General features: G+C 34.0%; 1 protein-coding gene across 1 annotated transcript in view; it reads right to left on the bottom strand.

Annotated features, from left to right (window-relative positions):
- Positions 1–14,547, bottom strand: part of LOC127879776 (protein fem-1 homolog C-like) — a 78,261-nt gene extending 63,714 nt beyond the window's left edge. Inside the window, exon 1 of the mRNA XM_052426830.1 lies at positions 14,472–14,547. The gene's annotated coding sequence lies outside the window, so the exon portion shown is untranslated. The remainder of the gene's footprint in view (positions 1–14,471) is intronic.
- Positions 14,548–14,806: the final 259 nt, after the last annotated feature.

The following is a 14,806-nucleotide window of genomic DNA, read 5'->3' as shown; positions in this document are numbered from 1 at the left end:
TCACAACTTACTAGCCGTAAGTAATTTTACACTGCTCACCAATTGCAATTAACTTCTCATAATTATTGATTGTTTACAGTACTGTAAATAGGTGTGATGATGATGCCCGAAACCGCCTTTAATGTACTGCTTTATTTACCGGTTTTCTATCAGGTATTAATGCTACAACTGTGATTCATTGTTAATAAACCTGCGAAAAACACTTACTCTGTGAACGACGTCAATCAAAAATAATAATCGCTATATAACTCCGCCTCCATAAACATTCTCGTAACCGATTGGACGTTAAATATCACAGTTTGTCGACTGGAAAGTTACCCAAAAATTTCCAATGATGCAACTGTTAGCATACATGACTGTGTTATGTGGCTTGAATATACGATACGGGCATCCGGTTATCTCTTATCAGTGGACTATCTATTACCGCCTGGAGCTTTTATGGCGATTACATGTGGAAATCAGTACTGAATTCTCTTTAAAAGTAGGGAATATTATATACTTATAGAGAAATATCAGGGTTTTTTGCAATCGCCATTTTCATTCACATTTTAAACTTTAATCGCCAGCTGAAAGATTCAACCCCTTTGGCGATTTTGGTGATCAGAAACGCTAACATAGATATAAATCAAAGTAAGTTAAATACATCTATTACCATTAAATGTGCTTGTATATATTTTTATGTTTTTTCCACAACTGCCTCTGATGTGATTACATGTTTCTCCCAAAACCAATTTTCCACAGAACGTTTTTGCCCTTTTTTGCCTAAACTGCACATTAAAATGCCGTTTTTGAAAGTAATGTGCCATGCCCCTTTGCCCTCCTAGAAAAACACTATGATCTGTTTTTGTTTATTTATGCCAAAAATAGTTTATGTTGCTAATATTACCGATTAAAGTACCGCCCAGATTTCGGGCGGGAGACTTGATGTGAAATATGCCGCAAACAGTTGCAACTCCGGAGGGTCAATAGCGGGGAGTTAGATTATTGCAACTAAGTAAAACCCTTGCATTGAATGATTTTACAATCGGGACAGGAGTTCCAGATCACTAATGAAACAAACACCAATTTGCTAATGGTATACCTCTTTGGAAGCGGATTTATGTCCGCTATCCTACACAAGTTTCAAAAGTTGGAATAATTCTATTCATCAATATGTAAACATTGAATTTTCTAGTCCACTCAGAACACTAGTTTCGAATCAAGGACAGGTATTCCAGATCACATGACGTAAACTATTACCAATGATGGGGACCGATTCAAAATTATGTTTAACTTTCAAATAGCTTGCATATCAGCTAGTTAAGCAATTTTAAGAAGTAAAGGAAAAGAAAAATGTATTTATTATCGTTGTGTGATTGAATAAACTGGTTATACAGGTTTTTAAGGTGTTGCATGTTCAGTGGTGTTGAAATGAAGATTGCCAGATTTGTAGGTTTGGTCATTCGACAGGCTAGTCAGGAACTAAAATATCATTATAACAAAACATTTCTCATAGATTTGATACATTCAATTTGTTTGTGATGTTCCCAGTGTTTTTTTGCTTCTATGATTCGGAAAACCTGCCTTTATATATAAGAATAAAAAGGCAATCTGATCTTTTTCTAATAACTTCTAACAGTATTTAACATTATGATCATCTTAAGTAAGCGTATGAATTCTAATTTAAAGCAAAATATGTGATACCCAACGTACATTTAAGTTTTGGTGGTCCTCAAAAGTGTCTGGCCTCGATTTGGCGTAAGCGGTGCCTAGGTAAATTAATTCACCCTGTTACAAAATTAATGGGTCGCAGAACATCAATTTGTGCTCGAAGACCGTGTTAAATGGCTCGATGTTACCGAGAATGGATGGACTTTATGATTATATAAGCTTCAGTTCAAAATTGAATGTATTTTTTCGTAAAGACAAGTAAATAACGCTACTGATTCGGAACTCCTGTTGATCCGAAACGGTTTATGGACGTTTCGTGCCAATACCAGTTCGTGCCACTGATATTTGTGTTGAAAAGAGGTAGACGTTTCGTCCCACTGATAATATATAGGCGGATAGGTGTGAATAATGCCGTATAGGTGTGAATGATATTGGTATTAATGTAGAAAATTACAACAATGTTGACAATTATAATATAGATAACAAAAAATAAAATGATTTATTGTTAGTATACAAATATTTGTAAATAGTTCATTAGGCCACGACTTTTTTTTTTATTGGTTTACAAAAATTATTTTGAAAATGGTCCATCGGGCGGTCGAAAAAAAAAAAAAAAAAAAAAAACATCGGAAAAAAAAAGTTAATACTAATAACATCAGAACAAAGACAACATATCTTTTATAACCTTGACACAGAGACAAAAAATCAAATTATGCAATGAAACACATCTATATCTTCAAATGAAATGAGTCCTAAAAGCACCTTTTGTAACATCAGGCAATTTTAAACATTCCATTACATGACATGCGTTCTTCTCCCATTAAAACGAAAAACTGCGCTTCATTTCCATAATTCGATGCGCTTCATTACGCAATGCAATGCCCGTTGCATAAATCTTATATAAGATAAACTACTCATACACAAATTACCCGGTATGTGTTTGCTCTTACTCGACTTATGAGATGAAAAAAAATCGAGGTAGATCGATCCATGCGTCGTCGCGGTAATGTTTGTCAAAGTTATTGTTGTCATGAAAACTCGTTGATTTACAACGCAAAACGTCTTATTTGAACTGATGCGAATTAATTTAATCATATTTGTCAACTTCGCTTTTGCTTTATTTTGATAATTTAATCCAAAGTTTAATGTTAGCAAGTGTTTTTTTTTTACCGGAATTGTAAACAAGGAGTCAGTTAGTCTTCCGAAAATGTGCAGTCTGTGTGAATTGACAGTTTGACGTCATCAAAGGAAAGCCGCTTTCTGTCGGAAGCAATAAAGCGACAAATTTCGCGCCGAAAAAATTGGCTTCCTTTGTCTAGCAATCAACATGCCGAACCAATCGTGTGTTTGTTTCTCAATTGCAATCCTCCAATTTAATAAAAGCACGTGCATAGCTCCGCCTTCGAATCTTTTGCCGAGAACGGAGGCGGAGTTTAATGGTTAATTGAGCTAGTGTTTTACGCAAGTTGAGTTCCGATTTGCCGAAATTACTCGGCCCTAAGCATTGAAACGACAAATACATTTATCAATGATTTTCCGAGATATACCGATTTGTTCCGATTTCCAAACTTTCTGTACAGTTCCTATAAACTATGGCGGACGTGTTTACAAAATTCCTAAACACATATATCGTAAATAATGGCAGTGTTTTATTGGATTATTTATACTAATTTACAAATACTTTTTTATCTACTATAATATCGGGTTTGTTTAATATAATTAACATGTTAAACAATATAGTTGCGTCACAGACTCGGAAATAAATTTTGATGGGGTCGACATTTTACTGACGCTGATTTTCTTATTGTCTGTAATTTTTACCCGAAATAAATTTTGAGAAGTGCCCATAAAAGGACTGGTACATAATGTGTCACATTGAAAAATATCCCGATCTCTGCAATATATGTGAACCAATCGTTGATTGTACTTACTTGATTTTATTCGCAACCGTACTCAAAGATCGTTTTTTTTTCTCGTTTCGCTCGTTTTGCAGTGCGGTCGGGAATAAAATATTTAAAAAAAAAAGACGATTTTCCGATTTTATTTTTTTTCCCTTTTTCCAAAAATTAGGGTCGGAGGTTTTGTAAACCAAGAAATATAAAAGCCGTGGCCTTATGTTCAATAAATACAAAACATAAAGTGTTGTTATTTTTTAAGCATCATGTGTGTTTGTAAAAATAAAATAAAATGATTTAATGTTAGTATAATAACATTTGTGCATAGTTCATTATGTTTAAAGTCACTATAACGCTCAAAATCAACGAAAATTTCGTTAAGTATTTCGTAAAATAAAGTTAACACCTTAACAATCAGTGTTCCTTATAGCAATAGCCAAAATTTCAACGCTAGATGTGGTATGATTACATAGATTTTTGTAGATACAAAATGCTCGTTTTTATTTATTTGTGGCCACAATTAATTCCTGCGAATATATATATTCATACGACACACGAACACCATTTTAGTGTTCATGTGTCGTATGAATAGATATGCAAAACAACAATAAAAACGAGCATTTTGTATCTACAAACATCTATTTTATCAGACCACATCTGACGTTGAAATTTCGGCAATTGCCATAAGGAACACTGATTTTTAATTGGTTAAGTTTATTTTACGAACAATTGTACGAAATTTTCGTTGATTTTGAATAGTAATGTTACTTTAACAGTGCTCCAGCTAGGCCTAAATCGAAGGGCGCCACGCCCTGCCCTCCCGAACCTCCGCCCTGCCCCCCCGAACCTCCGCCCTGCCCCCCCCCCCCTAAAAAAAAAAAAAAAAAATTTTTTTTTTTTTTTTTTTTTAACATATGATAATTCATAAATCTCTTATTACATTGTAATTAGTTAAATCCTCATTGTAGACATTATATTTGAATGGTTTAATAATAATGGGAATAATACAATTATTTATAACATATAAATTAACATGCAATAGGAAGCATTCCAGAAACACCCGCGCGCTCGAACGTGCCCTTTTTACAAAATACTGCGCGTCAAAAGTGCCCTTTTGACAAAATACTGCGCGTCGAAAGTGCCCTTTTGACAAAAAAGCCCCCCTGCCCTTTTCAAATCCTAGCTGGAGCACTGTTTAATAAATATAAAACATGAAGAGCTGTTACCATTTATGCTTCATTTGTATGAACTTTATACATAAATAATAATATAACATGAATGAACAATAATACAATTTAAAATGAAGTTGGTATTTTACTTTTAGGAAAAGCTTATGCTTTACTATCGACTCACAAACTACCAATTAGCGGTATGTGCCTTTAAGTAATAAGCAAACAATTAAATACTGACTCCCTCCTACATCGCCAAGGTATGTAAAAATAAGCAACTGTAATTTTTTGTTAATAATTAATTATTAATTGAGAATAACAATATAACTCGTTTTACTATTGTAATTGAGAACAGGGTTCGCCAAAACCGTCGGTCCGCCGGTCCTGACCGGCAAATTTTTCTGAGGACCGACACGTGATTTAAGATAATCGGTCCGACTGACCGACACAATCGGATGAAAAATGGTTTCAAAAAGATCACTAAAAGTGTATAATATGCTATTGGATTAATAGAAGGTAAATGCTTTTTGTTCAACTTTTGTAAAAAATCATTTTTTTCTTACCTTCATTTTGATGTTTTGATGTTCAAAGTTGGATTAGAATTGACTATCACATGCGAGTTCAAAATCAACGGTCTTTGTTTAAAAAAAAGCAACCGAGTGCGTCCGCCATTTTATTTGTTCCATTTAATTTCTCCACAACAAAAACCGCATGAAAACTTGTTTCAGCAGGCATTTGTGAGCATTTCTGTTAAATAGTTTCATTATTATATTGTTCTGGGAAGGATATATTTTAATTTACACATCAACAATTTCTGAAATTAAAATTAAATGTTCGCCCCATGTACTATATTTCGGATATTTTATATTTCGGACATAGGGATATTTTTGTTTTGATTTGTTGTTGATAGTTTGTAGCAATATGTTTTGTGTTATTTCAGACAACAAGAATGGTGGTAATTATCATGGGCCTTTCTATCAAGAAATAGGTGTGAAAGATATTCATTTAATTGAACCTGGAAATCAACCACCTCAGCTAAGAGAAAATATTTTAACAACAGGTGTTGTTTTAAAACTTGTGAAATCGGCTAATAAACAGAAATTGATGTCATCAAAAGAAGTGTGAATGGGTGTGTGCAATTAAGTCAAACTTGATTGGATGTCACCCTAACTTTTCAAGAACACGGACTTGTAGAGCTGTGGAGGCTAAAAACAGTTTGACATGCCTTTGGTTTATATGTGGTTTATTATTAATATAATAATTGTTTAATTATATCGACTTTGGACATGTTTTCATTGTATTTTAATGTGATCATTACTAATAAACATCAAAAAGGTACTCTCTTTTGTTGTGTTTTGCTGTTATAGTTTAGACGGACAGTGGGACTGACAGAAACTGATTCGGACTGACAAAAAATTCAAGTCTGTCAGTCCGAATGACTGACAGATTTTTCAAGTTTTGGCGAACCCTGCTCTGAGAATAATAATAGCAATATCAAAATCAATTTTTCATATTAATAATCATTAATAATTTGTTTGTTTGTTTGTAGCGTAGTGATGGCGGGCGCACGTACTGGACATGCAGTGTCTGAAACAAAACGACGAAGTGCTATGCCAACGTCAGACAGTTCGGTGACTACTTCATGGCGTCGTTGGGTGGACCTAGGGTTTTACATGCTCGTCCCCCTGTTGCGCCGTGAGGCAGAAACAGTGGATTTAACAATCCGCCTAGTGTCGGAACACGCCCCGACTCGGGCACACCGGACAATATTCAAAGAAGTGCACGTGCGACTCTTCGAGATCTGGGAGAAGTACGAAGACGATGACATGACAACTACTCAACCGCTGAGAGTGTGCAGCCATATCATTAGAGCTGCAATGATTCACCAACAGCTCGATTCGAATCGATTTCGATGTCAGACACTCCGATACCGATTTTTTCGATTCGATTCATCTTCAAACCTAGTTTTATCATATATTCACTCTTATGCCTCAAAATTAACTGTTCAAATGTGATTTCAATAAAACACATAAAAAAGAATAGCAAATTAGGACTCAATTTTAATATAAAAACTTCTGACTAGAAGATTGTGTTGATTACACAATAATATAAAAAATAAATAAATAATCATAAGAACATATCTGGAATCAGTTGAATGGTAGTACTATCACTATTATACATTTACCCAAAACCGCTATAAGCATGTCTACCATTGTGCCATGACAGCATCACCTGTTACCTGTAGGACAAATCACATTCTCTAATACCGTAAAACGTTGTGTATAAGGCGCACTTTTTTACCCCCAAATTTTATTTTAAAAACTTGATGCGCGTTATGCACAACTACAGCCATGCCAAGACATTGTTTCCCTGTCAGTTACGGTAACTCACATCATTCTGTTCCCCGTTTTTTTAACTGTAACTATGTTAATAATGGTGTTATATTTACGATCTGAATATAGATGGACAAATATTATAAAGTTAACATCAATATTTTCTATCTTTTTCAGGTACGTACAGAGCATTGAAATCAAATAAATTTGAAGAAGAAAATGAAAAACAAGGAAGCCATTTTCATTTAGATTTTATTGTTTTTTCCCACAATGTTATTCCCTACTGTACTAGGGTTACACAATTTATTTTTGGGCACTTGTCGATTCACAATAGTATGTCGGCAAGGTCTTTCCTGATATATTTATGATTATTTTTCTTGGTTTTTCTTGCTTTTCAAATGTGTTTATATAATTGATGTTGTGTTTGTTTACACAATGTGTTAATATAATTGATGTTGTGTTTGTTTACACGTTTTCATATGTCTTGTCAAGCTTGGGGTTGTGATTATCGAGCAATTTGCGTCACCTGTCAAGTTTTGTGTAGCTTGGCTATAATCAAAACATGCCAACCGGCAAACGGCTTCACACCTCCATTGTTTGTTTTATCGCCCGCCGTGTCAGTTATGGTGTTTAGAAGTTTGAGTTGTTAAAGTCTCCTGTCAATTATAGACACTCGAAAAGAACGCATGAGATCAGCAATATAAATAAAACACGCAATTGTGAATTAGTCATGCGTTAATAACCCCGTGCAAATACCAATCGATAATGTCAGTGTCTTAGTTATACCAAGCACACTAATCCAATAACCCAAGGTACTTCAAAAGCAACCCTTTCTGAAAAATGCACTTGTTCACTGGCATATTTCAGAACCGTAATGGCATAATGCATACAAAAAAAGTAGACCTTACCTCCCTTACATTATAAAACCGATACCGATCCAGTACCTGCTAGTATAAACAGATCGGAACTGTCATAAATCTTGAACAAAAAACTACAACTTCGGACTCATGGAAAAGACATGAAAATATGTATTTTTACTCTTAGTACAGGCACCGTGTACTTAAACAAACGCCACTCGCCGCTGCGGTGTTCATCTCACTGTGTTCGCTTACCAATATGAACACCGCGATGAGCGGGGCCGTTTGCCATAAGGTGAACACCGCGAATCACCGCAGACCCATAATATATACCGCCGTGTTCGTGTTCGCTTAAAATAAAATAATTCAACATAATTGTTTTGTATTGATCCCTTTCATTTAAAAGTGATAATGAATAATGTATTTCACACCCATGCCCATGTTTTTTGTCTTATAAAACGCCGCGTATAAAAGAAAACAGTGTTCGCACCTAGCTGTAGGATACCGCACCTGGAGGAGTTTTAATTAAGTGTTTGATTATTCAATTAACAGTTTGAAGCCAAGGAGAACTCATAACTGATTGTAGTAATTGTATTATCCCGAGTCTCCAGATTCCCCGATACATACGTTTCAACTTTCTTAATCGCATACATGCAACTTCTCCCATCTTTATCCATTACTCAATAATCCCATATATGCCCGATTTCCATTTTTAAAATCAAATTATGGGTGGGTAATATAGACGATTAGAGTCATAAACACAAACGTTTGCAATTTTCAAAAGTACCTCATATGATTCTATTTAAAGATTTGATGAAATAAGCGCCCAATCAGGACAGTTGTATTGCAACATGTGTAAATCATCTGACACGGTTTGCACGCATGGTGTACAGCTCTTTTAGGTTACAACTTTTACACGAAATAAATGAATTTCTTTGTTCTGATAAAAAGCGCGCGAAAATTGGCGTGGGTCAGATAGGAGGAGCGATCAATATCATCGGATCGATATGACGTAAAATTATCTGAAAGCTTGGAAATAATGAATCTGTTTTTAACATTTTTAATTGTTGTTATTTCATTTTCAAGCATTTTTCCAGCCAAATTCAAGCACTTTCTAAGCACTTTTCAAGGCTATGGTTGAAAATAAGCACTCTTAAGCACTCCAGATTGTTTTTAAGCACTTTTCAAGATAAACCTTGATTTTCAAGCACTTTTCAAGGTCTGTGCGAACCCTGTTAGATAGGTACATTTTAATAAGCTCTTGCAGTTTCAGTGTTCATTAACCTTTGAATTGTTGATAACACTTTGCACCCATGGACAAGAGAGAGCGTATTGCAACTCTCAGCCTAAGCTGAGAGTTGAATTATTGCAACTACCTCTGAAACTACTGACCCAACTGTACACAATAAACAGAAAACTGGGTACAGGGCTTAACACTAACTTTTTTTTCAACTAGCCCATTCTGAGGCTAGTAAATGCCGGTGTTTTTTTTATGGCAATTTCGGGGCCGATATTCGGCCCCATTCCCCTCAAAAAAGAGTATATATTTTTCCCCCATTTTGTAAAAAAAAATCCCCTCCAGAAGTAAAAAAAAAAAAAAAAAAAATTTTTTTTATAGAAAGAACTGTTTCATAATCATGACTGTGTATTCATATAATAAATATCATTACATATAAAAGAGTGAATTTTTAATTTTCCCCTTTTCCTAAAAAAGGACGCATTTTTTCCTCTTTGACGGGCCCCGCCACCATTCCCCTTTAAGTGAAAAAAAAACACTGAATGCAGAACCTACTAGCCCTGACCAATCTTTTATGTGCCAGAACCAAAGTATTATCAAAACCTTTATATGTATCATTTAACTTGAATTTTCTTGTGCGTGGAGATGCGCAATTATGATTCAATCATTCTTATTAGCTTGCCTTACTAATTCTAATGAATTCAATATTCATCTACTTAAGACATCTATTTGTAATCTTCACGCCATTTCGGGAGAAATTTCCTTGTTTTTTTTCCCTCATACTTTCTCTTACTTTCCTCCTTCCCTTTTCTTTTCTTATCCGAGGACCCCCCATCACCACTCGTAAAGCCAAACTTAAACAACGACATGAATGTTAAAACCTTTTTACATAGATTGCCGCGGTTGCCGTCTGATAACAAACCGTAAGTGAATCTTAGGTGTCGCAAAATAACAAATAATGTGTTACGGTATTCGTAACAATTGTACAAGGTTAACTCTCTACTAAAAGCCGGGATGGACCATTAATATTAGTTTTGCTAATTGAATTGCGTAAAAAAGATTGTCAAAACACTTCCAATCTATCAAACAAATTAAAATTATTTAAAATTGATAAATAAATAATAATTTTATATTAACTTTGTGTTAATGTCGAGTTTTATACCTTCATCGATCCCGGACAATCCTGTGCAATCCCGGCTTTTAGTTTAAACGTATTTTGATCGAGAAAACACATCACTTCGAGGAAACCAATCAAAACCGTATCAGAATTCCGTTTAAAAATAGGTACTGACGTGTTTTACCAGGAAAACCGCCGGGGATTTTCTGAATTGTCGGCCTCTTTTTGATTGCAATCAGGGGTTTCCAAATCTATTTCAAGTAACGATCTGTTTGTAGTGTCCGACTTCAATCTGGGATTTAATTGTCATTTGATCATACTGTATTAAGATTTTTGCATCTTTCAAAAGCTTATTTAAAACGCAGTTTATTGATATAGAACACATAATCCCGCCCAAATTACACACGACCGGTCGGGCATGCTACAGGGACATTTGCTAGCCCGGACCTAGGTACAGGCAGTGAATGTCGTTCGGACGTCTCCGACGTGCCTTAGTGACACTAATAGTGTTAAGGACATATCACTTTCTAAAATGGTCAGAAGTGGGTGGGGTAATGTAAAATAATAATTCCTAATATAAGCATTCTATATATAGTTTGGAACAATATGCACAAATAAAATAACATATAATTCAGTGATACATGAACCAGTTGTAATGAAAACTTTCAAAAAGAGTAAATTATCACATTTTTTTACCTTATAAACCACTGTTTTCATTAGCGTCCAAAGTCATTATTTTCTCATATTCTTCATAAATCCGCTAATACCAGCTGGAACATACACCACTGTAGAACATAGTGTTAGAGTATTATTTAATATAACACACTAGAAGCACTGAAAAAAGCATCCTTTTTTGTAAGAAAAAAATGTAAACAACTTCAGTCTAAAAATAGTAGGAAAAAGTATGGTTGACCAGAAAAGACAAATATAAATTAGATTGAGACTTTTTTTAAATGTGTAAAACATAACTTTAACAAACACATTTATATGTCATTATGCATATATCATTAATATATGCTATATGCTTGAAGGGATTTTATTAAAATGTTTTCAATATTTCTGTATCTTTTATATTTTATATTGTAAATTATAATTTTTGGCCCACCGTACTTGTAGGGTTTACTAACGACTCGCCCCCTTAACGACTCGCCCCATAACGACTCGCCCCACTTTTTATAACGACTCGCCCCACATGTATAACGACTCGCCCCACATAGATAACGACTCGCCCCATCATTACTTATATGGTAGGATTTTTATTTAATTTCGATTTCATTTGTTTTAAGTCGGTAAAAACTAGTGGGTATTGAAAAAATATCTTAAGATTTGGCAAATTAGAAGTTTGATGAAATTTGTTAAAATGCTTTACTTTAACTTTCACCTTTGTCAGGAACTTTCAACAGAAACTGGAATACTGTATCGCATCCTGCATGATTTGTTCAAGATTTCTACACCTGGAATTTTATCAACTCTTGCAATTAATATTATGCGTTACCACAGTAACATAACTATGTTTTTGCGTATATAATATATAACGACTCGCCCCATCACTTTAATTGTTACATTTTTAGCATCTATGTTAAATGTAAACAGTACAGATGAATAGAAAGAGAAATATATAAGAAAAACTTTTTTGTGTTGATGGTTTATTAGATACTTATGTACTTATATACAACAACAACAACAACAACTTATAAAAATAGAAAGTTACGCAGTGTGTATAATAATATCAATACATAAAATATATAAGAAAAGTTTACAAAAAGACAGTAATACATCAGTAATCAATATAATTATATCTTAATATTATCAACATTGAATTTATGAAAATGATTTTATTCAAACGTTTTATTCATTACAAATGTAAACACTATTTACACAAACAACAACAACAACAGCAACAACAACTATTTACACAGGTCCGTACATGGCCGTAAATACATGGAAATAAACACATGGAATTATAAATACAATATATACAATATACCTGCAATCCGAATTCTTGAACCTCCCGATAGAGGGCCTGTCCAAAGAGAAAAGCGCAGCCTTGGTTATCAGGTGCTGTTGTGCCGACAGCGCATACACACAAATTGTAGATCCCGATTTTCGGCAACAGCGGCGTCGAATTGCTCATCTGTGATCCCTGAAATTATATACTTTTTATATATATTATATATAGGTAAACAATGCTGCGCTGCAAATACAGAGTACAAAGTTTATTCCATCTCTGATATACATAGACTATAATATAAGCATAGATAAAAACAGTTTAATACACTTTTATATATATAAGTAAACAATGCTGCGCTGCAAATACAGAGTGCAAAGTTGACACACGAAAATACTACAACGCAAAAAAATAATGTATCTTCGATTGTACGTTTTAGAAGTACTTACCAGTGTTACCACATTTTATGTGATGGCACCGTGAACAGTTGTCACATGTCACCGCTCTGGAGTTTTGGTACACCCGTCGTAGACAAAACAAACAAGGAGGCGCAGGCATGGTGTTAGTCGAATTATCAATTGAAAATAATGGTATACTATAATCATGTATACATCTTTCAATACTAAACTCCGCAGTGGCACGTATTACTCAATTAAAGTTATAACCATTAAGTAATTAAACAAATCGTGGAATTAATTGATTTATCACAAATGGTTTCTTGTTTATTTGAAACCATTGCAAATTTTCCGCGATAATTGTTCACACCTACAAATTTAAAGAAACGCCATTTAATTAGGATTTAATGTTTATTTGAAACCATTGAAAACTTTCCGCGCTAATTGTTCACACCAAAATTTAAAAGAAACGCCATTTGATTAGCATTTTAAAGTAAAGTTTGTGTGAAAAACACAAAAGGACTGATACGCATTTTATAATATGAAAAAAAGATTTTTAAAACGTGTGTTGTGTATTCAGATCAACAGGTAATAAATAGGTAGATTTAAGAAAATAATGGTAATTTTAAATTTATAAATAAAAAATTATCTTACAGATGAATTGTGTCCGTAAAATTTCAGCAAAAAATAAATTTCGTCTAAGGCCTTTTTTCATTTTTCTTACCATTCAATACCCGTATATACGAAAATATCTTTACCACGAAGCAAGGTATTCACGCTTTCGCGCTTATGACACGTGTATTGTTGATTGTCATCACCCTCCCGCGGTAATGTACCTGTCAATTATGTTGTTAATTCATCGGTCTCCTTTATAACGATAATCCCTAAATTCTTGAGTAATTTAACCTGGTAATCTTTAATTGTCGATATGATCTAAGCCTTTGCTTCTTTTTAAAAATATAAAGGAAAGTATGACATGAGACAAATGTGCCGATATCCAATAGTCTTGCTTTATGATAATATTGTCACTGAACAAAGATGTAAAAAACATCATAAAATAAAAATTATTACTTTTCAGAATATGTCTGCAATAGACGTATAAAAGGTCAGGTATAAGGCAAAAAACGCTGAACGATGGTTATCAAACAATGCCGAACCTTAAATTCATATTATGAATTGATTTCATTTATATTACCATATATAATATAACATTTTATTTTGATAGGGCGAGTCGTTATATATGTGGGGCGAGTCGTTATACATGTGGGGCGAGTCGTTATAAAAAGTGGGGCGAGTCGTTATGGGGCGAGTAGTTAAGGGGGCGAGTCGTTACATTACCACTTGTTCAAGTGTACTATTTTTTGACTCCAGTTGTTTACATTTTTTCTTACAAAAAAGGATGCTTTTTTCATTGCTTCTAGTGTGTTATATTTAATAATACTCTAACACTATGTTCTACAGTGGTGTATGTTCCAGCTGGTATCAGCGGATTTATGAAGAATATGAGAAAATAAGGACTTTGGACGATAATAAAAACAGTGGTTTATAAGGTAAAAAAATGTGATAATTAACTCTTTTTGAAAGTTTTCATTACAACTGGTTCATGTATTACTGAATTATATGTTATTTTAGTTGTGCATATTGTTCCTAACTATATATAGAATGCTTATATTAGGAATTATTATTTTACATTACCCCACCCACTTCTGACCATTTCAGAAAGTGATATGTCCTTAAGCCCTGGGGTACGATCGTTTTCTTTCATCAACGTCATAGACAAATAAATAAATGTCGTGTTGTTATTTACACAAAGAACTATATTTTTAATGAAAAGCATACGTAATTATAAACATCACAAACATCTACTTACTGTTTAGCTTATATTCTTAACTCATCGAAAATAATCCCGGAAGTCCGGAAGATTGAGAAACACCGATGGATTGCGGTTATGCACCACTAATTTTCTATCAGCGTGTGTGCCAGTCAGCGCATCTCTACTAGAACAACATACTTCATACAGCTTCACACATAACTGTTCTGATACAAAATTACATTATATGTTCTGCTATTTGCGTTTTAAAGTGGGTCAGAGTAAGTGAGTTGGTGAGTGCGCGAGTGAGTGAGTGAATCAATACCCTTCGGCCTTGAATGAGTGAGACAGTGAGTCATGGATGCTTTCATTATTTCATTCACAGTTCTTGTTTA

The sequence above is a fragment of the Dreissena polymorpha genome, chromosome 4 (genome assembly GCF_020536995.1).
Source record: "Dreissena polymorpha isolate Duluth1 chromosome 4, UMN_Dpol_1.0, whole genome shotgun sequence".
In the NCBI taxonomy this organism is placed as follows: domain Eukaryota; kingdom Metazoa; phylum Mollusca; class Bivalvia; order Myida; family Dreissenidae; genus Dreissena; species Dreissena polymorpha.
Note: the sequence above shows the minus strand (reverse complement) of the source record. Positions and strands in the feature narration are given on the sequence as shown.